This window comes from Martes martes, assembly GCF_963455335.1.
Source record: "Martes martes genome assembly, chromosome: 8".
Classification (NCBI taxonomy): Eukaryota; Metazoa; Chordata; class Mammalia; order Carnivora; family Mustelidae; genus Martes; species Martes martes.
Window position 1 is genome coordinate 87,860,180 of NC_137895.1, and position 10,324 is coordinate 87,870,503.

The window sequence follows — 10,324 nt, forward strand, 5'->3', positions numbered from 1 at the left end:
GAGGACCAGGGGTGCATGTGACTTTTGGCATGGCCAAAATGAGGGGCTCAGGGACGGCATCAGGGCTGTCTTCCTCTACTTTCCAGTTTTCCTCCGTATTAGCTTCCTTCTGGGGCAGATCAGCCCGGTGCTACAGCAAGGATGACCACCAAAGAAGGACCTCTTCCCCAACCCTTCCAGCTAAAGCTGCAAGGCTGACTCTCATAGGGCTGGCTTAGGTCACGTGCTCATCCAGGAACCAATCGTTATGGCCAGGGTACCAGAAGACTGTAAATCTGGACTAGACCAGATCTCGCTCAAGGCCAGCCCCTGGAGAAGGGCTGTCAGCACCACCCAACCCATATAATAGAAGGGAGCGGAAACAGGTGATTCACCAAAAAAGGTGGAAGAGATGTCTGTCGGATGGATTAAAAACAACAGGTGTTCACTGCCTACACTAACCTGAATGTACACAGAGAAAGGCGTGGAAATCTAGAGGGCCACAGGGGTATAAAGATATGGGTGTGCACACTGAGCCCTTGTATAAATATAAATTCTGCCTGGCCAAAGCCTACCTTCTGTACCTTATCAATGAAATATTGATTTCAGAAAAATAAGTGATCCAGACATATGCTACTAGGACTTCAAAGGAAGGGAAGAGCTGTTTTTTTGTTTTGTTTTGGTTTGGTTTTGGTTTTTTAAAGATTTTTATTTATTTATTTGACAGACAGAGATCACAAGTAGGCAAAGAGGCAGGCAGAGAGAGGAGAAAGCACGCTCCCCATGGAGCAGAGAGCCCGATGCGGGGCTCGATCCCAGAACCCCGGGATCATGACCTGAGCCAAAGGCAGAGGCTTTAAACCACTGAGCCAACCAGGCGCCCCGGGAAGAGCTGTTTTAAAATAGGTCTGGGCTAGGGGCGCCTGGGTGAATCAGTCGTTGGGCATCTGCCTTCGGCTCTGGTCATGGTCCCGAGGACCTGGGATCAAGCCCCACGTCGGGGTCTCTGCTCAGCAGGAAGCCTGCTTTCTCCCTCTCCCACTCCTCCTCCTATGTTCTCTCTCTCACTATGTCTCTGCCAAATAAATAAATAAATAAAATTTAAAAAAAAAATAGGTCTGGGCTAGGGGCTCCTGGGTGGCTCAGTTGGTTAAGCCTCTGCCCTCTGCCAAGGTCATGATCCCAGAGTCCTAGGACTGAGCCCCACATCAGGTTTCTTGCTCAGCAGGGGGTCTGCTTCTCTGGCCCCCTTTACCCCCACCCCTGCTTGTGTTCCATTTCTCTCTGACAAATAAACAAATAAAATCTTTTTTTAAAAAAGATTTTATTTATTGGGGCGCCTGGGTGGCTCAGTGGGTTAAGCCTCTGCCTTCGGCTCAGGTCATGATCTCAGGGTCCTGGAATCAAGTCCCGCATCGGGCTCTCTGCTCAGCAGAGAGCCTGCTTCCCCCTCTCTCTCTGCCTGCCTCTCTGCCTACTTGTGATCTCTGTCTGTCAAATAAATAAATAAAATCTTAAAAAAAAAAGAAGATTTTATTTATTTATTTGAGAGAGACAGAGATGAAGAGAACACATGCATGAGCAGGGAGAGGGGCAGAGGGAGAAGCTGACTCCCCCCTGAGCAAGGAGCCCATCGACACAGGGCTCCAATCCCAGGACTCTGGGATCATGACGTGAGCCGAAGGCAGATACTTAATGACTGAGACACCCAGGCGCCCCACAAATAAAATCTTTAAAGAACAGGAAAAAAATTATAATAAAATAGACTTGGGCTTGACTGAGTTTTCACAAAACAAGAGTATGGATGATAAGATCTAGAAATACGAGGACTCACTGGACCAGAACCAGAATCCTATGGAATGAGCGGAAAGACCGGTGGTGAGGAGGCAGGTGGGACTGAGGGCTTCAAAAGCAAGACAGTTTATCCTGTACGTTGCAGAGTCCCGTGAAGGTGTGCGACAGGAAGGTGACCGGGTGAAAGCATGAGGTGAAAGCTTGAGCAAGAGAAAGTGAACTGCATAGGTAGGTGAGATGGCAGAGGCCAGACTGGAGAAGGGAGGGATGGGCAGGGGTGTAGAGGAGCTGTGTGGTATGGCAGGAGCGGTGGGGTGGGAAGGCAGGCATAGAATCGAGCTTTGGTAAGAAGGAAGAACCAACAGGACGTGGAGGTTGATTGCAGGGCCAAGTCCAAGGTGAAGGGAAGCCAGGAGATGACTCAGCTGCACTTCCGGCAGCTCCCTGCTTCCCCCTAGCACCTTCTGCTCCTGCCAGATGGGTGCATGCACTTTGTGCATTTGTCTTAGCCGCTGGACCTCCCCCTACCATCATGGTCAGCCTACCCGCATCAGACCACAGCTCCTTGCAGAGAGGGCAGGGTCCTCTAAGTGTCTGGTTCTGATCTCCGTGCCAGCCTCCGCCTGGCAGGGCACCAGCCCAGCGTGAGGGACATGGAGTGAATGTGCAGACCCTCCCTGGACCAGGTGCTTTGCACCTGCCTCCTTACCATTGTTCATCCCAGGTGCACACAAGCACACACCTTCCCTCTGGCCACAGCATAAAGAGGCCGCCATGAAACCCTCCACGGTCCTCAGCAGCAGACGGAAGCGTGGGAGAGCCCATTTGCTCGCCACTGACCATGACGTGCCGGGAGAACTGGGCCTGACTCTTGTCTGACTCGGGGGCAGGGGGGCTGGATACACGGAAGCCAAAGCAAGGAGATGCCTGGGACGGTGGTGAGGAGTGGGGAGATGAGAAGCCCGTGAGACAGACACACAACCCCAGGACTGAGGAGGGTGAGTCCTGGAGGAGAAGAGGCTGGACCCCTAGGAGAAAGGGGGGACATTCATCTGCACAGCCCAGGAAAAACAGCTAGAATCAGCAGGGAGGAGCCCCAGAGAGAGACTTGTCCCTGGGAGCTAAGGCCTTCCAAAAGTTCGAGCCTTGTGCAAGTGGAATCTGCATCATCTTCTGGGAAGTTGTGGCTTGTTCTGCGTGAGAATGGGCTCAAGCAGAAGGCCAAGGGGATTCTAGCGTCAGAGGGGCATGTTCTGAGGGCCTACAGTGGGCACCATGCACTGCACCTCCTTTAAACTCACAAAAACCTTCCCTGTCGGGCAGGGAAGGAAAAGTGCCCCCAAGTTCACTCAGCTGTGAGGAGAACTGGAATCTGAACTCCACGGATTTCTCACGGCTGGGACTGTCCCCACACGTGTTCCCCTGCCCCACAGCCAGGGGTGACGGAAAGCCACAAGAGAGTGAATGCAATCAGAAGAATTGGGGAAGGCGCCTGGGTGGCTCAGTTGTTAAGCGTCTGCCTTCAGCTCCGGTCATGATCTCAGAATCCTGGGATCAAGCCCCATGGGGCTCCTTGCCCCCATGATCAGCGGGGAGATTGCTTCTTACTCTCCCCTCCCCTAGTTTGTGTTCCCTCTCTTGCTGTGTCTCTCTCTGTCAAATAAATAAATAATCTTTCCAAAAAATTTTTAAAAAAAAAAGAAGAATTGGGGAACCACTTCCTAAGCATGTGAAGTTGGGCAAGGGACTGAATCTCTCTGAATGTTCCTTTTTCTCAGCTGAAGATGCAGACAGTGGCAGCCAGCCAAGAGGGTTGAGGTGAACAGGAGATAGGGGACCAGGGCTTGGCAGTGGCAGGTCAGTCAGTGTTAGCTGGACCCTAGCCACCGCTCCATGCTTGTCCCCCTACCTTTCCTAAAGCCTCCCTCCAGCAGCTTTCCCCACCCACCCCCTACCCCCTCCACCCCCCCACCCCTGCCCTGGTCAGCAGCCCCTCCTCCCCATCCCACCCCCATCGGGAACTTGTGCTGACACCCGCTTTGACACAGTGGCCTTGTATGAATTTAAGTCCTGGTCACCCCCTTGCAGGATGGAACTGCGTCTCACTCATCTTTGTGCCCTCCAAAGTGCCTGCCCAACTGACGGTAGTAGGTGCCCAGGTGGGAGAGAGTGCCAGCTGGCTCCGAAGGGCTGAGGGTCACTAGAGGGAGGTGGCAACTGGGGCCGTAAGGAGGACTCTAGAAGAGAGTAATAAAGGGGAGCATGCAAAAATCTGCCAACATGCAAAACAGAAGCTTGCAAATCCAATTCCTAGGGAGCCAGCCATGCAAACTGACCCCTGCCCAGGGAAACAGCTTGCCTTTGCCCACTTTCAACCCAGGGCTCCGTTCCCTGCCAGCGATGATGGCAGTGATGGCGGTGGTGGGAATGGTGGGGCTCATGGGGGCAGCTCTCACTTATGGGGTTCCCACTAACATCAAAGTGTCAGAGCTCTTGCCTACATTATTGGATAACCTAAAATAACCCATGAGGAGGGTTCCATTAAGCCCATTTCACAGATGTGGAAACGGAATGTCCTTCAGGACTTGACCTTGAGTCTGGAGTAAGTCCACAGCCTGAGCATGCCCTTTCCAGCACTGCTCTCCCACAGAGTCAGTATCCAGTTACCTCCATCGAAGGAAGCCGTCCTGTGGATAAGCCAGAAGAAATGGTCCAAAGACATTTTTCCTCTTTTAGTTAACAATTTGAAAAATACATATTGTATTCATTTGGCTAGTATTTGTTGAACCTCTAGATCACCCCTCCTACTGTAAGGATTCTGACAGACTTAGGGGACCTCTCCCATGAAGGCAGGGCCATTGTCTTGTTGTTGGCCAGATTTACAGCTTTGGAAAATGCCTAGCAGGCACTCCACCAAACACAGGATGAATGAATTCACAAATGAGCAAGCAGCTCAGGGTCCAAGAAAGCCCTGCTACCTACCACTCGGTGACCAACCTACCCCCCAGATTCCCTGGTCTCTAAGGCCCAAGGTAACCCCAAAGCAGGACACAGTGACTCATTCATAGGTCTTCGGGCAAGTCCGCTGACCTGGAAGGTAGGAATGGGCTTGGAAGGCGGGGCAATGGGGGGCTAGGCCAATTTAGCCTCAGGAAAGTATTAGGCAAGCTTCCAGGGCAACAAGTCATGTGTTTCTGCCTTCCCAACAGAATTCTAGGCTAAGGCCATCTATTCCCCAAGGCCAGGAGCTGCCTCATCTCCTTCCTTGACTCCTCAGGTTTCCCAGGTGATTCATCTCAGGAAACTAAGAGAAGCCTGGGCTGTGGAAGCAGCCTCCAGCCCCTAGGAGGCAGAGGAGAGAAAGTCCTTCCCAAGGAGAGGGCCCTTTCCCTCCCACATCTGTGCTTCTGACTTGGAAGCGTTCAGCTGCAGAAGTCGAACTCCCCAGGCTTCCTCCTAGATCCATGGGTCCATGGTTCCCATGGCTCCCATAACCAGCCACACTGACCCTCCGCCCCCAGCCGCCCCCTCCCACCCATGGCCAGACCCTGTTCCTCGTAGAAACCAGCTCCAAAAAAAAAATCTCTCTCTCTCTCTCTCTCTGTCTCTCCCTATGCAGGTCACCAGCCTAGGGATTCTCCTTCTCTCTCTCTCTCTCTCTCTCTCTCTGTCCCTCCAGCCTGGCTCTACCCCAGGCACCTTCTTCAGGAAGCCCTCCCAGACCTCCCAGGCTTTCCTCCCAGCCCTCCAAGCCCACACTATGATTAGACACCCTCAGCTCTGACCTGGTCTGCCAGACTGGGGTGTGGGTTCAGGCACCCCCAGGGGACTAGGAGTTCCCCTAAGACAGTAAAGACAACTTTTAATCCTTATGGAAACTATTAAATAAACATTATCTCCATTTTAGAGCTGAGGGAACAGTCTGGAGGTGAAGAAAAGCTTGGAGCAGCTGGGAAAGGCCGAACTGGGCCCCGTCTTCCTCCCAAGCCATGTCCCTCCTCCCTGCCTCCCTCTCCCTCCAAGATCGTACCAGATGTCAGGAACTCCCCACACCATAGACTTTTTATAACCCCATTCAATCTTCACACTGAAGCCTACAGGGAAAATACAGATAGCCTCATTTTACACCTTTAGGATAGGGAAGCTCAGAAAGTTTCAAAATATTCCCTAAGGTCACAAAGCACTCAAGTGTCACAATCAGAAATCAACCCAACCCTTCTAGCTCTGAAACCCAAACTGAGGTTTCCCAGGCCCCTGGGTCTAGCCAGAACGAAGCTGAGAGAGGCAGGAGATAGCCATGCAGATTCTCCAGGCCAGCATGAAAAAGTCTTGACTCCAATCAGCCAGCACCTCTGATAAAGGAAGATGACTTCCAGAAGGGAAGCCCTGCTGAAGTGGCCCCTGCTGATCTGGGGAGACCCAGGAATTCCAGAACAGCTGAGAAGCTGAGTGGCATAAGTGTCCTCCCAGCTCTCCATCCTTCCTCCTCACCCTGGGAGCTGCCACACGCTCAAGTCCTTTCACTTCTGCATTTCCTACTGCCACTCAGTGATCTTGGATTTGTGATTAAATGAAATGAAATGGCTCTGATACTTCCCTTTTTTTTTAAGATTTTATTTATTTATTTGTCAGAGAGAGTGAGCACAGACAGACAGAGTGGCAGGCAGAGGCAGAGGGAGAAGCAGGCTCCCCACCGAGCAAGGAGCCCGATGCGGAACTTGATCCCAGGACTCTGGGATCATGACCCAAGCCGAAGGCAGCGGCTTAACCAACTGAGCCACCCAGGCGTCCCTCTGATACTTATTTCTAAACAATCCTTAGAACAACATTGAATAGCTGAAAAACATAAATTTGGAAATCAAATCATATGTGTTCTAATCTCAACTCAGTCTCCAAATTGCTGCATGACACTGGACAAGTCACTTCCCCTCTCTGAGCTACAGTTGTGTCTGTATAAAGAAGGAGCAGTACCACTTATTTCTGGAATTCCTTTAATTTCATTTAAATTAATTTGGTTTGGGGGCATCTGGGTGGTTCAGTTGGTTAAGCGTCTGACTCTTGACTTCAGATCAGGTCATGATCTCAGGGTCTTGAGATGGAGCCCCAAGTTGGGCTCTGTGCTGAGCAGGGAGCCTGCTTCTCCCTCTCCCTCTACCGCTCCCCACCCAATCAATCAATCAATCAATTTGGTTTTTAGAACTTTGAATTTCCCAGAGTTCCCTCTCTGTGATCATTTCTTCACAGCAGAGACAGCAGTGAACCTGAAATCATACTTGATTTGGGCTCTCAGCTTTTGTTCGCTTGTATGTCAAGCAAATTATGGGATGACAGTAGTTGTCAGAGCTTTTCTTGGCCCAAAATCTTCTCCAAAATCTCCCCCTTCCTCTTGTCCTTCATCGCCCTCCCTCCGTGAAAGGGCCCCGTGATGAAGCACACTCCCCTCTACACTCTGGAGTCACTCGTAGCTCCCTCCTACCACAGTACTAGCCAGCGGACGAGACAGCATCCTCTCCTTCACTGAGCATTGAAAGGGGAGAAAGGATAGACTAGAAGAAGGACTGGCTCATCTAAGGAATCCTAGGAGTAGCAATGAGTGACTAGGGCAGGGGGTGCTCCTTTGAAGGAGCTGTGGTGCTGGAACTCCCCACTCAGACTTCGATGGGGTCAGGCCTGCCCAGAAGCCAAGGAATGGAGGAGTGTGGGGGCAGCAGGCCTCGAGGAGGCAAGAGTACAGAATGGCTGGGACAATGGGGAAATGACCTCAGGGAAGGAGGTCTGGCAGGTTCTGAAAGTGGTGCTCTCAGATGGTCTGTAATTCCTAGCGGGGGCTGAGTCAGGCCCGGCAAGGTCAGGCCCCCAGAGGAATGCAGTTAGAGGTGTAGGTCTATAGAACAGACTCCCTCACTAGGAATGGGCCCATCCAGGGTCATAAACCTTATCTCCCAAACCTCCGGAGAGCAAAACTGGCTATCTCTGGGTTCCCAGGAACTCAGACTGAGTCAGAGCTGGGGGGCTGCCGCGATGGTGGGCCTGGGCAACATGCCTCCTGGGTGTGGGGTCTGACAGAAGATGGGACCAAAGGAGGTTGGGAGCAAAGGGGGAGGAGAGATGGATCAGGATGACTGGTCCCAGCAACGGCTAAGGGTGTCAAACTCCTACTAGCCAGCCCCAAGCCAGAAATTTCCCCTCCCACACCCCCAACCCCAGCCAGGGAAATTCTGTCCCAGGGCTGGACAGCAGTGTCATCTCAGCCTCCTGCTACTGAGCTCTGGGGTTCGTGCCCAGCTGTTCCTGGAGCGTAATGGGTCCTCTCTCTCTGCCACCATTACCTATTTCTCTAGCTTTATTATTTTTTTAAGATTTTATTTATTTAGGGGCACCTGGGTGGCTCAGTCATTGAGCGTCTGCTTTTGGCTTGGGTTGTGATCCCAGGGTCCTGGGATCAAGCCCCGCATCAGGCTCCCTGCTCAGCAGAAAGCCTGCTTCTCCCTCTCCCCCTTCCCCTGCTGGTGTTCCTTCTCTCGCCTTCTCTCTCTGTCTGTCTTTAAACAAAGTCTTTAAAAAAAAAAAAAAAAGATTGTATTTACTTATTTTAGAGACAGAGCCAGTGAGTCGGGGGAGGAGCAGAAGGAAAAGGACAAGCAGGCTCCATGCTAAGCCCAGAGCCTGATGCGGGGCTCAATCCCAGGACCTTGAGATCATTATACCTCGGCCAAAATCAAGTCAGATGCTTAACCGACTGAGGCACCCAGGCACCTCTCCCTTGCTTTAAAAAACACATTGACTTACCCTTCCTCTTAGAGGACGGGAGCAGGACCCAAAATGCAAAGGACCCAGGTTCTAGCTCCAGACCTGGTCTTCCTCCCCCACACCCATACCCTGAGCTGGGCTCCCAGTCCCTTAGAGGGAGGAGGAGGCAGGAGGTGGTGTTGCCTTGCTCTCTGTGTCCCTGAGAAATTCTCTACCTCCCTGTGATGTTCCCTCCTCCTTCTTGCATGCAGGTGAGATGGGTCCTGGAGACCTGCGGGTGTGAACGGGCCCTTTGCAGAGTGGAGGGGGAGCTGACGTCACCCGGCCTGAAGCTCCAAGACTTGGACGCATCCTCCCTCTGTCCCTCTGTCTCATCCCCTTCTAAATCCCCCAGTAGCTTTGCTCTAAGATGTCCTCTGGCCAGGCTCAGCCAGACTGATCCTCCATAAACACCACTTTGATCCAGTCACTCCCCAGCTCAGAGCCTCCAGTTGCCTTCAGAATAAAGGTCAGACTCCTCCTCTGGCTGAGCTGAGCTCTGCCTGGCACTGGCTGCCTCCCTGCCCCAGCTCCGGGGCCCTGCCCTTCCCTCCCACAGTACCTCCCTGTCACCTGCACCTGCTGAAATCTTACCCCTCCTGCCCGCCCTGGCTCCAGCACACCCCATTCATTCTGCAAACATTTACTGAATGAAAATCACACACCGGGCATCTGCCCACACAGCCTGCCCCGGTCACCACTGCTGGAAGTCACCACTCCCACAGAGACCCCCCAAAACGAGCCTTTGTTTTACCCCTGGGTTGGGTCACCCTTGCCTGAGCACCTCCTTCATTGGAAACCTGATCCACAGGCATCTAATATGCCTTGAACATGGGCTAATGGGGCAGTCTCCCGTATTTGTCTCATTCGGTCCTCACAATGACCTTGGGGGTTCAGTGTCATTACGGTAACTTGCCCAGCAACTAGTAACTGGGCCTTCAAACGGAGTCCCCAAATTTCAAGTCCAGGGTCCTCACACCAGCACCTACTGCAGGCTCAAAAGCCGGCTCCTGCCTTACACATTTCTGTTTTGCTCAGTCCCCAGCACAGAAATTGGTTCAATTCACGGAAGGAAGGAATGAATGGTTCTCTGATTCTATTCTACCCCAACGAGTCCTCGTCTCCCCTCTGATCCCTACTTCCTCTCCTCCACATTCCTTTTTTCCTATGTCCTCCTCTCCTTCACCTTGGGCCCCCAGGATCCAGAAGATAAGGGAGAAAAGAGGCTGCAATTATTCTCATTGGTACCAGGGATTGGATAGGCCTCAGGAAGGTCTCCACAACCCAGAAACAGCCCCAAGGAGGTAATCCAGGATGGGAGGACTCCTCCCTACACCCCACCACCCAGTTTGATAGACCAAATGAGTCCCAGACCTTATCTCCATCCCTCTCTAATTCCAGCAGGACATAGGCGGGGCAGGTGGGGAGCAGGCAGGGGCAACCAGTTAACAGTGAGAGGGTAGAAGGAAACCTAAATTCGGTGACTCACCACCTTGTGCCTTCCCAAGAATTGGGGGGCGGGGGGGCTGCACGCTTGAAATTCCAGCCCAGCCCTGGAGAGACACTTGCGTGTCAGTAAGCTGGACAGGAGGAGGAGGAAGTGCTCTGTTTACCCCAAACTAAAGGGCAGCCATGGCAACAGAGGCCAGGGCCATCGGTGTAGGGAGCAAAGGTCCCAGCCAGAGTAGGGCCCGGGATGCCAGCCTGCCAACTGGGCCAGCTTCCCAGACCATGCCAGCCAGGCCTTCTCTGGCCAAGCACC